The sequence below is a fragment of the Somniosus microcephalus genome, chromosome 19 (genome assembly GCF_052327205.1).
Source record: "Somniosus microcephalus isolate GS21.2 chromosome 19, FLI_Smic_1.0, whole genome shotgun sequence".
Taxonomy (NCBI): domain Eukaryota; kingdom Metazoa; phylum Chordata; class Chondrichthyes; order Squaliformes; family Somniosidae; genus Somniosus; species Somniosus microcephalus.
In genome coordinates, this window is record NC_141005.1 from 28,353,741 (window position 1) to 28,370,007 (window position 16,267).

At 45.3% G+C, this 16,267-nt stretch overlaps 1 protein-coding gene across 5 annotated transcripts in view; it reads left to right on the top strand.

The window, feature by feature from the left end:
- The window catches only part of LOC147104273 (protein-tyrosine sulfotransferase 2-like), a 129,068-nt gene that overhangs the window by 61,887 nt on the left and 50,914 nt on the right, over positions 1-16,267 (top strand). The window lies entirely within an intron of this gene.

The window sequence follows — 16,267 nt, forward strand, 5'->3', positions numbered from 1 at the left end:
GGTTACGGCACTTTAAGTGTATATCCAAGTACTTTTTAAATGTGAATGAGGGGCTCTGCCTCTACCACCCTTTCAGGCAGTGCATTCCAGATCCCCCACCACCCTCTGGGTGAAAAAATTTCTCCTCAAATCCCCACTAAGCCACCTACCAATTACTTTAAATCTATGTCCCCTGGTTATCGACCCCTCTGCTAAGGGAAATAGGTCCTTCCTATCCACTCTATCTCGGCCCCTCATAATTTTATACATATCAATTAGGTCTCGCCTCAGCCTCCTCTGTTCCAAAGAAAACAACCCCAGCCTATCCAATCTTTCCTCATAACTAAAATTCCCCAGCCCAGGCAACATCCTCGGAAATCTCCTCTGCACCCTCTCCAGTGCAATCGCATCCTTCCTGTAATGTGGTGACCAGAACTGCACGCAGTATTTTAGCTGCGGCCTAACCTAGTGTTTTATACAGTTCAAGCATAACCCTCCCTGCTCTTATATTCTATGCCTCAGCTAATAAAGGCAAGTATCCTGTATGCCTTAACTACCTATCCTGCTACCTTCAGGGATCTGTGGACATGCACGCCAAGGTCCCTCTGATGCTCTGCACTTCTCGGTGTCTTACCATTTAATGTGTATTCCCTTGCCTTGTTAGCCCTCCCCAAATGCATTACCTCACACTTCTCCGGATTGAATTCCATTTGCCACTGTTCTGCCCACCTGACCAGTCCATTGATATCTTCCTGCAGTCTACAGCTTTCTTTTTCATTATCAACCACACGGCCAATTTTTGTATCATCTGCAAACTTCTTAATCATATTTCCTACATTCAAGTCCGAATCATTGATATATACCAGAAAAAGCAAAGGACCCAGGACTGAGCCCTGTGGAACCCCACTGGAAACAGCCTTCCATCACAAAAACACCCTTCAACCATTACCCTTTGTTTCCTGCCTCTGAGCCAATTTTGGATCCAACTTGCCACTTTGCCTTGGATCCCATGGGCTTTTACTTTCGTGACCAGTCTGCCAATTAATTATTGTCATTAACCAAAGAATACCTTCTTTAAGTTCCAACAATAAAAACAGAAAATGCAGGAAACACTTAGTAAATCAATCGGCATCTGCAGAGAGAACAAATAAGTTGCGTGCTCGGGTGTAGACTCTTCATCGGAACATATTGCTGTATTCTCCAATTTGTTTGTACTTGCTGAAAATCCAGAATGCGAAGCTTTTTAAAAAAAAAAATTTTAAATGCATTTTTTTTGCTGTGCTGAGTGCTCCATAAGGTTTGTAACTGTGGCTATCACGGGTCTGGATATTTGTGGGGAAAAGTCACTTTAAATGTTTTAAAAGCGTATATTCCTGCAACTTTTATATTTAAAAAAACCATTCTGAGACGGTAGGTAGTTAAACTGCAAATAAGCCAGTGTTGCTGTTTCCTCAAAGAATGTAAATGTAAATAATGAGAAATTTTGTACTTTACAAATTGATGAACACCTCACAACCATTGTTTTTGACGTTTTTTGATCAATGATGGATACAGGTAAATATAGGGCAGTGTGAGTCAATTCCCATAAGAGTATGGTGCTCGGACCGCTTACAGAAGTGACCGATCCCACTGAACCCAATAACACCCTTTGTTTAATTATTGTGTAGTCTCGCACAAAAATGTGCCTTTAAATAATGCTGTCAGCGTGCTTGGACTATTGCCATCTCTGCAATTTCATTCAGTAAAATGTTGTATCACAGCTGAGCGTTTGTTCTCTCCTCACATGACCATTTGAGATAATCATCACTTCTTGAAGAATCGTCCTTCCTTGAACATAAAGGGTGACCTAATTGTACTATTTAAAGTTAGGGTGTGTGCTTTGTCTTGAGACTTTTGCGCTAAGGTTGCAAATATAACTTATCTCTACAATTTAAGTTACCTTTGGGATGGAAGGTATATAGAAGCATCAGATCTTTTTAACAATTTTTGCATAATTTTAGTACACATGCTCACAATTATTTTGTTTATTTCACTATAACTGTCGTCATCCAAAAACAGTTTTGTGGTGCCAAATGGAGAGAACAGTATGCACACAACTGCTATTAAGTGGTTAAGATTGAACCAAACAGTACAGGAATTATAAATTGTTTGGTCATCTACACCAACTTGCACCAACCTACCTCGTCAAAAAAAGTTAGGAAAATAGCAATTTATGAATTAAGAAGCTGTGTTTGACCGTATCCTTCTGTTTAGTAGACCATGGCTGAGGAACTCCCTACCTACCAGCACTGTGGGAGTGCCTTCACCACACCGACTGCAGCAGTTCAAGAAGGCGGCTCACCGCCACCTTCTTGAGCAATTAAGGAAGGCCAATAAATGCTGGCCTTACCTGTGATGCCCACATTGCGTGAATGAATAAATTAAAAAAAACTGTTAAATGATATTTTGATATTGTGAAATAACAACAGAAAATGCTGGAAATACTCAGCAGGCCAGGAGCATGTTATGATGGGTTGTATCTGGAATTTCTGGGTGGGGGAGATTGAGAGAAATTCAACCACAATATCACTATCTCCTAATAGTGTTCTCATCCTCTTTCCACAAGACAAAGTGGAACTGAATCCTAGCAATAGCTGGGTCCGATGGATACTGGGAGTAAATATGTGGAGTAATAGGAGGAAGAAACTCAAAGCAGACCATTCTGATTTTTCAAGATGGAACCAATTGAAGAAACTTATAATGTTGCCAAAAAGAGTCGTAAGCCTGAGGATTGGGAAGATTTTAGAATTCCGCAAAGGAGGGCCATGAATTTGATCAAGAAAGGGAAAATAGAATATGAGAGTAAACTAGCGAGAGACAAAAACAGACTGTAAAAGCTTCTATAGGTATGTAAAAAGGAAAAGATTAGTGAAAGTAAATGTGGGTCCCTTACAGGCTGAGACAGGAGAAATTATAATGGGGAACAAGGAAATGGAAGAGAAATAAAACAAATACTTTGGGCTCAATTTTGTCAATGGGGAGCTTTTGAAGGCGGGACTCCCACTTTTTGGGTTATAGTCCCGCCTCCATTGACTTGTGGCTAACCCACGCTATTTTCCCTTGATTGACCTTGTTAAGCCTGCCCAGCAGGTTCAGCAGGCCAATTAAGGGACACCTGGTTACTGGTGACATCAGCGATTGACATTTCATCTGTCAAGAGCTTTTGACAGATGAAAAATCAGCGTTTGACAGCTCTGAAGCTGTCAAACACTGACAATCTGTCTTCTAACTCGAGTCCTTCTACTCCGACTCAGTTAGAGATCTCTCCAGACCAGAAAGCAGAATGCTGCAACTTTTGACAGTTCAGTGGCCATTCTGCTTTCTGTGCCGGTGAACTGAGGGACTCCCAAGAACTGAAGGAAGGAATCCTGCAGGAGAAAGTAAAGGTAAGTAAAACTTATTAAACACTTTACACTTAACTCTGCACACATACACCCACCTCTGCACACATACACCCATCACTCACCTACACAACGGACATCTCGACCCCTGCAGACCAACGGTCTGCCTCGCTAACTTGGCGTGGTTCGGAGTCGTCGGACAGCCCACACTTCAGGGCTAAAAATAGGGATTAGGCAAAAAACTGCCTGTTAACTACCTGTTAACAGGCAGTTAATTGGCACTAATCCCCTTCCGGCCTCGGAGGCGGCTCCCAGTACAGGTCGGGTACCCGCCTCCTGGGACATTGGCACGGAGGCGGGTTGGGGGTGGGATGGGTTCCTGCCCTCTGATTCTGCAATTTTCCCGCCGCCTCGGGGCTTGGAAAATCGAGCCCTTTGTGTCTGTCTTCACGGAAGAAGACGCAAAAAACTTCCTGGAAATAGTGGAGAACCAAGGGTCTAGCGAGAATAAGGAACTGAAAGAAATTAGTATTAGTAAAAAAAATAGTACTGGAGAAATTAGTGGGACTGAAAGCTGATAAATCCCCTGGACCTGATGGCCTACATCCTAGGGTTTTGAAAGAGGTGGCGATAGAGATATTGGATGCATTGGTTGTCATCTTCCAAAATTCAATAGATTCTGGAAGGGTTCCTGCGGGTTGGAAGGTAGCAAATGTAACCCCACTATTTAAGAAAGGAGGGAGAGAAAATGGGGAACTACAGACCAGTTAGCCTGACATCAGTAATAGGGAAAATGCTAGAATCTATTATTAAGGACGTGGAAAAGTAGTAATAGGATTGGGCAGAGTCAACACGGATTTATGAAAGGGAAAGTGTTTGACAAATCTGTTAGAATTTTTTGAGGTTGTAACTAGCAGAATAGATAAGGGGGAACCAGTGGATGTGGTGTATTTAGATTTTAAGAAGGCATTCGATAAGGTGCCACACGAGGTTATTAAACAAAATTAGGAATCATGGGATTGGGGGTGATATACTAGCCATGGGTTGAGGATTGGTTAACGGACAGAAAACAGAGAGTAGGAATAAACGGGTCATTTTCAGGTTGGCAGGCTGCAACTAGTGGGGTACCGCAAGGATCAGTGCTTGGGCCTCAGCTATTCACAATCTACATCAATGATTTGGATGAAGGGACCTAATTGTGAGGAGGATGCAAGGAGGCATCAAGGGGATATAGACAGGCTAAGTGAGTGGGCAAGAATACGGCAAATGGAATATAATGTGGAGAAATGTGAAGTTATCCATTTTGGTAGGAAAAATACTAAAGCAGTGTATTTTTTAAACGGTGAGAGATTGGGAATTGTTGGTGTTCAGAGGGACCTGGGTGTCTTTGTACATGAATCACTGAAAGTTAACATGCAGATACAGCAAGCAATTAGGAAAGCAAATGGTATATTGGTCTTTATTACAAGAGGATTTGAGTATAAGAGTAAAGACGTCTTACTGCAATTATATAGGGCCCTGGTGAGTCCATACCTGGAGTATTGTGTACTGTTTTGGTCTACTTACCTAAGGAAGGATATACTTGTCATAGACGGAGTGCAACGAAGGTTCACCAGACTGGTTCCTGGGATGGGGGTGGGGGGGGGGGGGGAATTGCCCTATGAGGAGAGATTGAGTAGACTAGGCCTATATTCTCTAGAGTTTAGAAAAATGAGAGATGATCTCATTGAAACACACACAATTCTTACAGGGCTTGACAGGGTAGATGCAGAGAGGATGTTTCCCCTGGCTGGGGAGTCTAGAACCAGGGGTCACAGTCTCAGAATAAGGGGTCGGCCATTTAGGACTGAGATGAGGAGAAATTTCTTCACTGAGGGTGGTGAAACTTGGAATTCTCTACCCCAGAGGGCTGCGGAAGCTCAGTCGTTGAGTATACTCAAGACCGAGATCGATATATTTTTGAATATTAAGGGAAGCAAGGGATATGTACCTGCATAGTAACCATTTGCGATTCATGCACTAGGATACTCAGATCCCTCTGCATCTCACAGCTCTGCAATCTCTCACCATTTAGATAATATGCTTCTTCCTGCCAAAATGGACAACTTCACATTTTCCCACATTATACTCCATTTGCCAGATCCTTGCCCACTCACTTAACCTATCTATATCCCTTTTAGCCTCCTTATGTCCTCTTCACAATTTACTTTCCTACCTATCTTTGTGTCATCAGCAAATTTAGCAACCATACCTTCGGCCCCTTCATCCAAGTCATTTATATAAATTGTAAAAAGTTGAGGCCCCAGCGCTGATCCCTGTGGCACACCACTCGTTACATCTTGCCAATCAGAAAATGACCCATTTATGCCTACTCTCTGTCCATGCTAATATGTTACCCCCTGCACCATGAGCTTTTATTTTCTGCAATAACCTTTGATGTAGCACCTTATCAAATGCCTTCTGGAAATCTAAGTACAGTACATCCACCGGTTCCCCTTTATCCCACAGCACATGTTACTTCCTCAAAGCACTCCAATAAATTGGTTAAACATGATTTTCCTTTCAGAAAACCATGTTGACTCTGCCTGATTACCGTGAACTTTTCTAAGTGCCCTGCTATAACGTCTTTAATAATAGTTTCTAACATCTTCCCTATGACAGATGTTAAGCTAACTGGCCTGTAGTTTCCTGCTTTCTGTCTCCCTCCCTTTTTGAATAAAGGAGTTACATTTGCTATTTTCCAATCTAATGGAACTTCCCCCAAATCTAGGGAAATTTGGAAAATTAAAACCCAAGCATCAACTATCTCACTAGCCACTTCTTTTAAGACCCTATTTCTCTGCCAGGGACTTGTCAGCTCGCAGCTCCAACAATTTGCTCAGTACCACTTCCCTGGTGATTATACTTTTCCTCTTTTCCTTCCATTTCCTGATTTACAGCTATTTCTGGGATGTTACTTGTATCCTCTATAGTGAAGACCGATGCAAAATACCTGTTCAATTCAACTGCCATCTCCTTATTTTCCATTATTAATTCCCCAGACTCACTTTTTATAGGACCAATGCTCACTTTGTTAACTCTTTTTAAAATATCTATAGAAACTCTTACTATCTGTTTTTATATTTCTAGCTAGCTTTCTCTCGTACTTTAATTTTTCTCTCCTTATTAATCGTTTAGTCATTCTTTGATGTTTTTTATATTCTGTCCAACTTCTGACCTGCCACCCATCCTTGCGCAATTATATGCTTTTTCTTTAAGTTTAATACTATCTTTAACTTTTTTAGTTAACCACGGATGGTGGGTCCTCCTCTTGGAATTTTTCTTGTTGGAATGTATATATTCTGTGTATTTTGAAATACCCCCTTAAATGTCAGCCACTCCAACTCTATTGACCTATCCCTTAACCTAATTTGCCAGTTCACTTTAGCTAGTTCTGCTTTCATGCCCTTATAATTGCCTTTTAGTTACATTTAAAATCCTAGTCTTGGACCCACTCCTCTCTCTCAAACTGAATGTAAAGTTCAATCATATTATGATCGCTGCTACCTAGGGGCACCTTCACTATCAGGTCATTAATTAATCCTATCTTGTTGCATAATACCAGGCCTAGTGCAGCCTGCTCTCTGGTTGGCTCCAGAACGTGCTGTTGTAAGAAGCTATCCCGAAAACATTCCATGAACTCATCTATGCTACCTTTGCCCATCTGATTTTTCCAATCTATATGCAGATTAAAATCCCCCATGATTATTGCCGTACCCTTCTGACAAGCTCCCATTATTTCTTCCTTTATACTCCATCCTACCATGTGGTTACTGTTAGGGGGCCTGTGCACCACTCCCACAAGTGACTTCTTGCCTTTATTATTTCTCATCTCTACCCAAACCGCTTCTACATCCTGGTTTCCTGAACTTAGGTCATCCCTCTCTATTGTACTAATACCATCATTAATTAACAGAACCACCCCTCCACCTTTTCCCACCTTCCTGTCCTTCCTAAATGTCATGTACCCTTCAATATTCAGGTCGCAATCTATGTCATCCTGCAGTCATGTTTCTGTAATGGTTATCAGCGCAAATATAAATAAATAAATATGATCTCAGTTCATCTGTTTTGTTTTGAATGCTACGTGCATTCAGATGCAGAGCCTTTAGTTTTGTCCTTTTTTATTATTTTTGTAACTCTAGCCTTATCTGTTGCACTCTCTATCCCTTCCTGTCACAGTCTGTTTATCATTGAATTCTTTGAAGAGGTAACAGAGAGAGTAGACAGGGTAATGCAATAAATGTAATTTATCTAGATTTCTAAAAGACCTTTGATAAGGTGCCACATAATAGGCTAATGAATAAGGCCAGAGCATGTGGAGTCAGGGGACAAGTAGCAGAATGGATAGCTAGCTGGCTGCAAGACAGAAAGCAGTAGCTGTTCAGAAGGTGCAAAGTGGGGTCCCACAAGGATCAGTGCTGGGACCACTGTTGTTCACTGTGGTAAACCACTGTTACCGTTCACAACCGTTCACTATTGTTACACTGTTGTTATCACTGTTTACACTGTTGTTATCACTACACAAGGTTACCTCTTGCCACGCACGCTGTTATACCTAGGCATACCTCAGCTGACTCCGCCCATGGCTCCGCCTGCTTGCCCAGGTATAAAGGTGACCGCTTGGCTAGTATTCTTCCTTGTTGGAACCGATCACCCACGAGGGTGGGCTCTGTTATTTAGCCAATAAAAACCTATAGTTACTACCTTAACTCGTCGCTTTTCATGGACTGAATTGATAGGTATATCAATTTTATTGGCTAAATTTTGAAATGTATGGACCGGAGCAGCCAAACGGTCAGCTACAACAGCCCCAGCCAAACGGCCAGCTACAACAGCCCCAGCAGCCGACCTGGCTGCGAGCCCTCCGACCGCCGTACCTGGATCTAAACCCACAGGCAGCGAATTCAGCCCTCGACTTCGAACACTGGCTGAGCTGTTTCGAATCCTACCTGGGAGCCTCCGGCGTGCCTCCGGAATCCAAACTAAGAGTCCTGACCGCCCAGGTGAGCCCTAAAGTATTTGCACTCATCCGGGACCTTGTTACATACGAGGATGCCCTCAACCTGCTAAAAGAGCAGTACCGGAGCCCAGTAAATTCAATGTATGCCAGACATCTCCTAAGATCCCGCTCGCAACAGCCAGGAGAGTCTGTAGATGAATTTTTACAGGCGCTACAAACACTCGGCAGGGACTGTGACTTTAAAGCTGTAACGGCTGCAGAACATACTGAAGGAAATATCCGCGATGCCTTCGTGAACGGCCTTCGGTCCGACTACTCACGGCAAAGACTGCTCGAATCAAAGGACCTCGACTTGAAAACAGCTGCAGCCCTCGCTCGCTCCCTGGAAGTGGCCCATCGGGACCTCGAGGCGTACTCCAGGTACAGTGCTGCGCGACCATGGGACTCGGGCCCGACTCCGGCCGCAATACCCCTCGCACCGCCGCCCCTGGGACCTACTACGGCGTCGGTGTCCCGGAATCGACCGGGACCGCCACCCCCGGGACCTGTTGCGGCAGTGGACCTCCGCGATCGGGCCGCCAGCTGCTGCTTCTGTGGCCAGGCGAGACATCAAAGGGCGCGCTGCCCTGCAAGGAACGCGACCTGCTCCGGCTGCATAAAGAAAGGCCACTTCGTAAACGCCTGCAGGGGGAAAGCCACAGACGCCAGCAGTGCCTCATGTGAGTCGTGGGGGCGGCCATCTTCCCAGCCATTTTGTCCAACTTCGTGGGGATCCGCGTCATGGGCGCCGCCATTTTGTTCGCCGCACTCGGCCGCCGTTTTGTCTCCAGACCCGACCACCGTCTCACCTGCAGACTACAGCGGCTCACTCAGCCATACACTGGCCTCCGTCACGCTTGACCAAGCTCTCCCGCATCATCTGTCCAAGTCCATGATGGACATCGAAGTAAACGGCCACGCCACGACCTGCCTGTTCAACAGCGGAAGCACGGAGAGTTTTATTCACCCAGACACGGTGAGCTGCTACTCCCTCACTGTCTGGCCAACGCGCCATCGGATCTCGATGGCGGCGAAGTCCCATTCAACAGACATCAGCGGCTACTGTGTGGTGACCCTGTCGGTTAGGGGCACGGAATATAAAAACTTTAAACTTCTCGTCCTGCCCCAGCTCTGCGCTGCTGTCCTACTAGGGCTGGATTTCCAATGCCACCTTCAAAGTGTCACTTTGGCTTACGGTGGATCCCTCCCCCCCCACTCAGTCTGCAACCAGCAAAATTTAAACCGCCCGCCGCGTACCACCTGCGGCCTCTCCACCCTCAAAGTCCCGCCCCCCTCCTTGTTCGCTAACCTCACCTGTGACTGTAAACCCGTCGCTACCAAGAGCAGGCAGTACAGCGCCGGGGACAGAGCTTTTATTAGCTCTGAGGTGCAGCGACTCCTGAAGGAGGGCATCATCGAGGGGAGCACCAGCCCCTGGCGTGCCCAGGTCATAGTCGTTAAGACCGGCGATAAACACCGCCTGGTTATCGACTACAGCCAAACCATAAACCGGTACACCCAGCTGGACGCATACCCCCTTCCCCGCATATCTGATATGGTCAACCAGATTGCACAGTACCGGGTATTCTCCACCATCGACCTCAAGTCGGCCTACCACCAACTCCCTATCCGCCCTGAGGACCGCCAGTATACCGCCTTCGAGGCAAATGGCCGCCTCTACCACTTCCTTAGGGTTCCCTTCGGCGTCACCAACGGGGTTTCGGTCTTCCAAAGGGAGATGGACCGGATGGTCGACCAGAACGCGCTGCAGGCCACGTTCCCTTATCTAGATAACGTCACCATCTGCGGCCACGACCAGCAGGACCATGATGTTAATCTGGAGAAATTCCTCCGTACGGCCCAACGGCTGAACCTCACTTACAATAAGGAGAAATGTGTGTTTAACACCTCGCGCCTTGCCATCCTCGGCTGCGTAGTAGAGAACGGAGTCATCGGCCCCGACCCCGAAAGAATGCGCCCCCTCATGGAGCTTCCTCTCCCCCACTGTCGAAAGGCGCTGAAGAGAACCCTGGGGCTCTTCGCTTACTATGCCCAATGGGTGCCCAATTATGCGGACAAAGCCAGACCCCTCATGAAGTCCACCTCCTTCCCCCTGACAGCAGAAGCAGGCGCAGCCTTCTCCCTCATAAAAGGAGACATTGCGAAGGCCACAATGCACGCAGTGGATGAGTCCATCCCTTTCCAAGTGGAAAGCGATGCATCCGACTTCGCCCTAGCTGCAACCCTTAACCAGGCGGGGAGACCTGTGGCCGCCTTCTCAAGGACCCTCCAGGGTCCTGAGATCCGACACTCTTCTGTCGAGAAGGAGGCCCAGGCGATTGTGGAGGCCGTACGACGCTGGAGGCATTACCTGGCAGGCAAACGATTTACCCTCCTCACCGACCAGCGTTCGGTTGCTTTTATGTTTAATAACAAGCTGAAGGGCAAAATCAAGAACGACAAGATCTTGAGGTGGAGAATTGAGCTCTCCACCTACGATTACGATATCTTGTACCGGCCTGGTAAACTCAACGACCCCCCAGATGCTCTATCACGAAGTATATGCGCCAACGTGCAAGTTGATAGACTGCGGACCCTCCACAACGACCTCTGCCACCCCGGGGTCACCAGACTTTACCACTTCATTAAGGCCCGCAACCTGCCCTACTCCATCGAGGTCAGGACCATGACCAGGAACTGCCAAACCTGTGCCGAATGCAAACCGCATTTCTATAGGCCGGGCAGAGCAAGCCTGATCAAGGCCACCCGCCCCTTCGAGCGCTTGAGCATCGATTTTAAGGGGCCCCTCCCGTCCTCTGACCGTAATGTGTACTTCCTCAACATTATTGACGAGTACTCCCATTTCCCCTTTGCCATCCCCTGCCCAGACATGACCAGTACCACGGTCATCAAATGCCTGAACGACCTCTTCGCCTTGTTCAGGTTCCCGAACTATATACATAGCGACCGGGGCGCATCCTTCATGAGCGAGGAACTTCGCCAGTTCCTGCTCACGAGAGGTATTGCTGCGAGCAGGACCACCAGCTACAACCCCCGGGGGAACGGCCAGGTGGAAAGAGAAAACGCGACAGTTTGGAAGGCCGTCCTCTTAGCCCTAAAGTCTAAGGGCCTCCCAACCTCTCGCTGGCAGGAAGTCCTCCCGGCAGCGCTCCACTCCATCCGGTTACTGCTTTGCACTGCCATTAACGCCACCCCCCATGAACGAATGTTTGTTTTCCCCAGGAAGTCAACTACGGGAACCTCGCTACCAACATGGCTGACTTCTCCGGGGCCCGTCCTGCTGCGGAAGCACGTGAGGACCCATAAAACGGACCCCCTGGTCGAGAGGGTGGCCCTCCTGCACGCCAACCCCCAGTACGCCTATGTGGCATACCCAGATGGGCGGGAGGACACTGTCTCCTTGCGAGACCTCGCACCCTCGGGCACCCCTGAGATACCACCGTTACCCCCCACCACTCCCCCAAGTCCAGCTCCTGTAGACGGCATGCCGGAACCCCAGGAGCCTTCGTCGACCACGCAGACACCAGCATTAACATCGGATACTGCACCACCGCCGCCGTTGCTGCGCCGATCAGAAAGGCTTACGAGGCCTCCTGAGAGACTGACATACACGAACTGGTAGTATACTTCACCCCGCTGGACTCAATTTTAAACAAGGGGTGAATGTGGTAAACCACTGTTACCGTTCACAACCGTACACTGTTGTTATCACTGTTTACACTGTTGTTATCACTACACAAGGTTACCTCTTGCCACGCACGCTGTTATACCTAGGCATACCTCAGCTGACTCCGCCCATGGCTCCGCCTGCTTGCCCAGGTATAAAGGTGACCGCTTGGCTAGTATTCTTCCTTGTTGGAACCGATCACCCACAAGGGTGGGCTCTGTTATTTAGCCAATAAAAACCTATAGTTACTACCTTAACTCGTCGCTTTTCATGGACTGAATTGATAGGTATATCAATCACAATTTATTTATATTAATAATTTAGACTTTGAAATCAAAAACACAAATTTCTAAATTTGCGGATGACACCAAATTGTGTCGGCTTGGGGGATAGTCAATACTGAGGACTGCAACAAATTACAGGAAGACATTAATAAAGTTGCAGAATGGACATATAAGTGGTAAATGAAATTCAACACAAGTGTGAGGTATTACATTTTGGTAAGAAAAATGAGGTCACAAAATACTTGGAAAATAAGAATCTAAATGGGGTAGAGGAGCAAAGGGATCTGGGAGTACAAATTACTGAAAGTAGCAACACAGGTTAATGAGGCCATAAAAAAGGCAAACCAAGCACTTGGGTTTATTTCTAGTGATAATTGGAAAGTAGCGAGGTTATGTTAAACTTGTATTGAACCTTGGTTGGACTACACTTGGAGTACTGTATGCAGTTCTGGTCACCATATTATCAAAAGGATATATAGAGGCACTGGAGAAGGTGCAAAAAGATTTATAAGGATGATACCAGAAATGCGAGGTTATACCTATCCAGAAAGGATGAACAAGCTGAGTCTTTTTTCTCTTGAAAAGAGAAGGCTGAGGGATGACCTAATAGAGGTCTTTAAAATTATGAAAGGTTTTGATCGAGTAGACACAGTGTGTTTCTACTTGTGGGGAAGAGCAAAACTAGAGGCCATCAATATAAGATGGTCACAAAGAAATAAAATAGGAAATTCAGCAGAAACTTCTTTACCCATAGAGTGGTGAGAATGTGGAGCTCGCTGCCACAGGGAGTGGTTGAGGCGAATAGTATAAGTGCATTTAAGGGGAGGCTAGATAAGCATATGAAGAGGAGAGGAATAGAGGGTTATGCTGATAGTTAGATGAGGAAGGATGGGAGGAGGCTCGAGTGGAGCATAAACATTGGCATGGACTGGTTGGGCTGAATGGCCTGTTTCTGTGCTATACTAGGTATGATTGTAGGGTCTCTAGGAGCTAGAGGAAGAAAACTAAAAACATATTCCGTTCAGACTTCCTGGGCTGGAATTTCCTCTGGTATGCTGCCTGAACTTGGGTGATATAGTGATGAAAAATGAAGGGAAATGGGGACAAGATGCAAAATAGTCCTGGAGGAAAATCCAGACCCATGTACATTTATACTATCATGGACTTCCCTCACAATTACTCTTACTACCACCTGTTGTACCTACTTTAAGGAGCACTAAGATTATAGAGATATTGATGGCGCAGATTGATTTTTGATGTTTTTCAATGAAAAGTAGGGCCACAATCAAATTAGTGGTAGTGCGGGCGGGGGCAGGGGCAGAAGAGACAGAATCCATGAAAGAAAGCTGTATGGAGCTAGCTTAATGGACTAAATGGCCATTTCTTTGTAAAGTATCCATATTCTTTTTGAGGTAGGGTGACCAAAACTGCATGGCATACCCCAGAATTATCCTCACCATTTGATCTTGCATTATACTACTTATCCGACTTGTAATCCAGTGCCCTCTAGAGGCACTGGTTTGCTTTTTTGTAACTCCTTCACACTGACCGGATACTTTCCGGTTGTTGTTGATGGTTACTTTCAAATCCTTTTCCAGATCAGCATCTGTCATTGGTGATCCTTTCATTTTATTTTTGCTTAACACATTCTTTGCTAACTTCTACAGTATATGTATTATTAATCATTTACAGGTTTACTTGGCTGGAATTTTTCTGTTTACTTGGCTGGAATTTTTCTGTAGTGTTCCTTTGTTGAAACTGATGTGAAGAATCCATTCAATATATTTACCATATCCTGATCATCTGTAATTTGTCCCAGTTTATAGATTAATGGTCCAATCTATCTTTTGATCTTCCTTCTAGTCTTAACATGCTTTTAGATTCCTCTTGCCCTCTGTGATTTGTCTTTCTCTTACTTTTTCTAATACTGTCTTTACCTGTCCAGTTGCCCTTTGTATGAACCCCAATCCGCTATATAGTTTTGTTCATTACGTCTAGAGAATTGAAAGCTTTGAATCTAACACATGCCTGCCTTTTAGTACTATCAATGTGTCACACCTCAGTGAATCATGTATCTGTTGTGCAAAAATTAGTCTTTAGTTGAAATGAAGATTTAACCTGGTGTTGGGACCATGGGGACAGAGAGCAGGCCCAAAAAATAGCTGATACTAATTTAATATTTATAAAGTTTTTTTTAAAACAATATGCTGGGTGGGCAGGAGGGAAGTGAGTGGGTGACAGACACGGGACCAGGAGGCCCAGAAGTGGAAAAATATTTTAAAACTAAAGAAGTTACGAAGAAATTAAAATGAATAACCGCATACTCTCACTATTACATAGCACCTATTATGTGTGACACCAGGCCGGGTGAACCTCTGACACCCTTAACATTGAAAACTCATCCCACCGCCACTTATAGGCATAACTGACACTACTGGCAGTATCATGGCCCATAAATTCTGGTTGGGGGCTTCCCGCGGGTGTAAGCCCCCGACCTGCACTTACCTAGCGCGCCGGCCGTTGTGCTGTGGGCCCCCGTGGAATTCCGATCCGGGGCCTGCTCCAGCTGCCGGCGCGGAGTGCTTGCGTATCCCAGGGGCGCAGTTAGTTCGATGCGTCCCCTGGGATCACGGCCATGGGCAGCCAATCGGAGCAGGGAATGCTTCATTCATAAGTCTGACAGGAAGTCCTGTCAAACTTAGATATACTACGGGCCCCTTCTTACAAAACATCGCTAAATCTTCAAATAAATTTTTTTTTAAATCACATTTTTAAAATAAACTATAAATTAAATGAAATAAGTATTTTAAACAATTTAAATTTTTGAAAAAAATAATTTTATTTTCTAACGGGGCTAAAAATAAACTTACCTTGCTTTAAAGTATTTAAAAATAATAAACCTGTGGAAAAAATGTTTTAATTTTAATTAATTCACCACTTACCTTGTAAAAAGCAGGCCTTATGCCTGCTTTTTACATTTCTAACTTCTGCAGACTTACCTTCCCGGGAAAACCTGTTATAAAAAACAACGTAAGTTCGATGTGCATGCGCAGCCTCCCCCGCGCACGCGTTCGACCTCTGAACCCCTGCTTTCAGAGGAACGGAAGTGCCGGTTTCCCGCGCATGCGCAGTGTATGCAGGAAACCGGCACTTCCATTGGGCCTACGGGTGCGTACCCCGTGCGTACTCACCCATGGAGACCCGAATTTCTGGGCCAATATGTTTGCCCATAGGTTCCCGTGAAAGTTTTCAATAAACACGTGCCCCACATACTGAATTTAATATATAATAGCTGGAGATATACTATAGATAGATATATTATTGTGATGTAGGTTTATTGTTTTTTGTGCTGATGGTGACCATCAATGTTGGTGCCAGTTGCAGTTTGTTGTTGTGTGGTGACATTTGCAAGAAAGGTTTATATATTGTCATTGAAACAGTTATTAGTCGGAAATTCTGTGGCTTTTAACTTAGTATTTTACACTAATTGATTTGAGGCAGTGTGTTAATATTTCTTCCTTTCTCTCCTGAAGACTCTAATTCATGGTGGGATACAGTTCCAAAGGCACCAATAAATTCATTCTTCACTCAAGCTGAAATAGTGAGTGTTGCTTATGGGAAGGCATGGCAGCCACCCCAATACTGTTCATACTTGGACAGTCACATAGGCACAATTTCCAGAAGGGATCATTAGATAACAATGAAGAATGGGTACCCTAGCCTGAGGGCACTCAGACCAATTATACTGCCCCTTCCACCACTGTACCCGAGATCAGCTGATCAACACAAACCTGGAATTGACCTTCTGCTCTGTCGAACTCTACTACACCAAATGGTACCTTTACCTACTGGAACGTAATGGGAGCTGTACATTACTTGTTTTTAAATGTTTTCT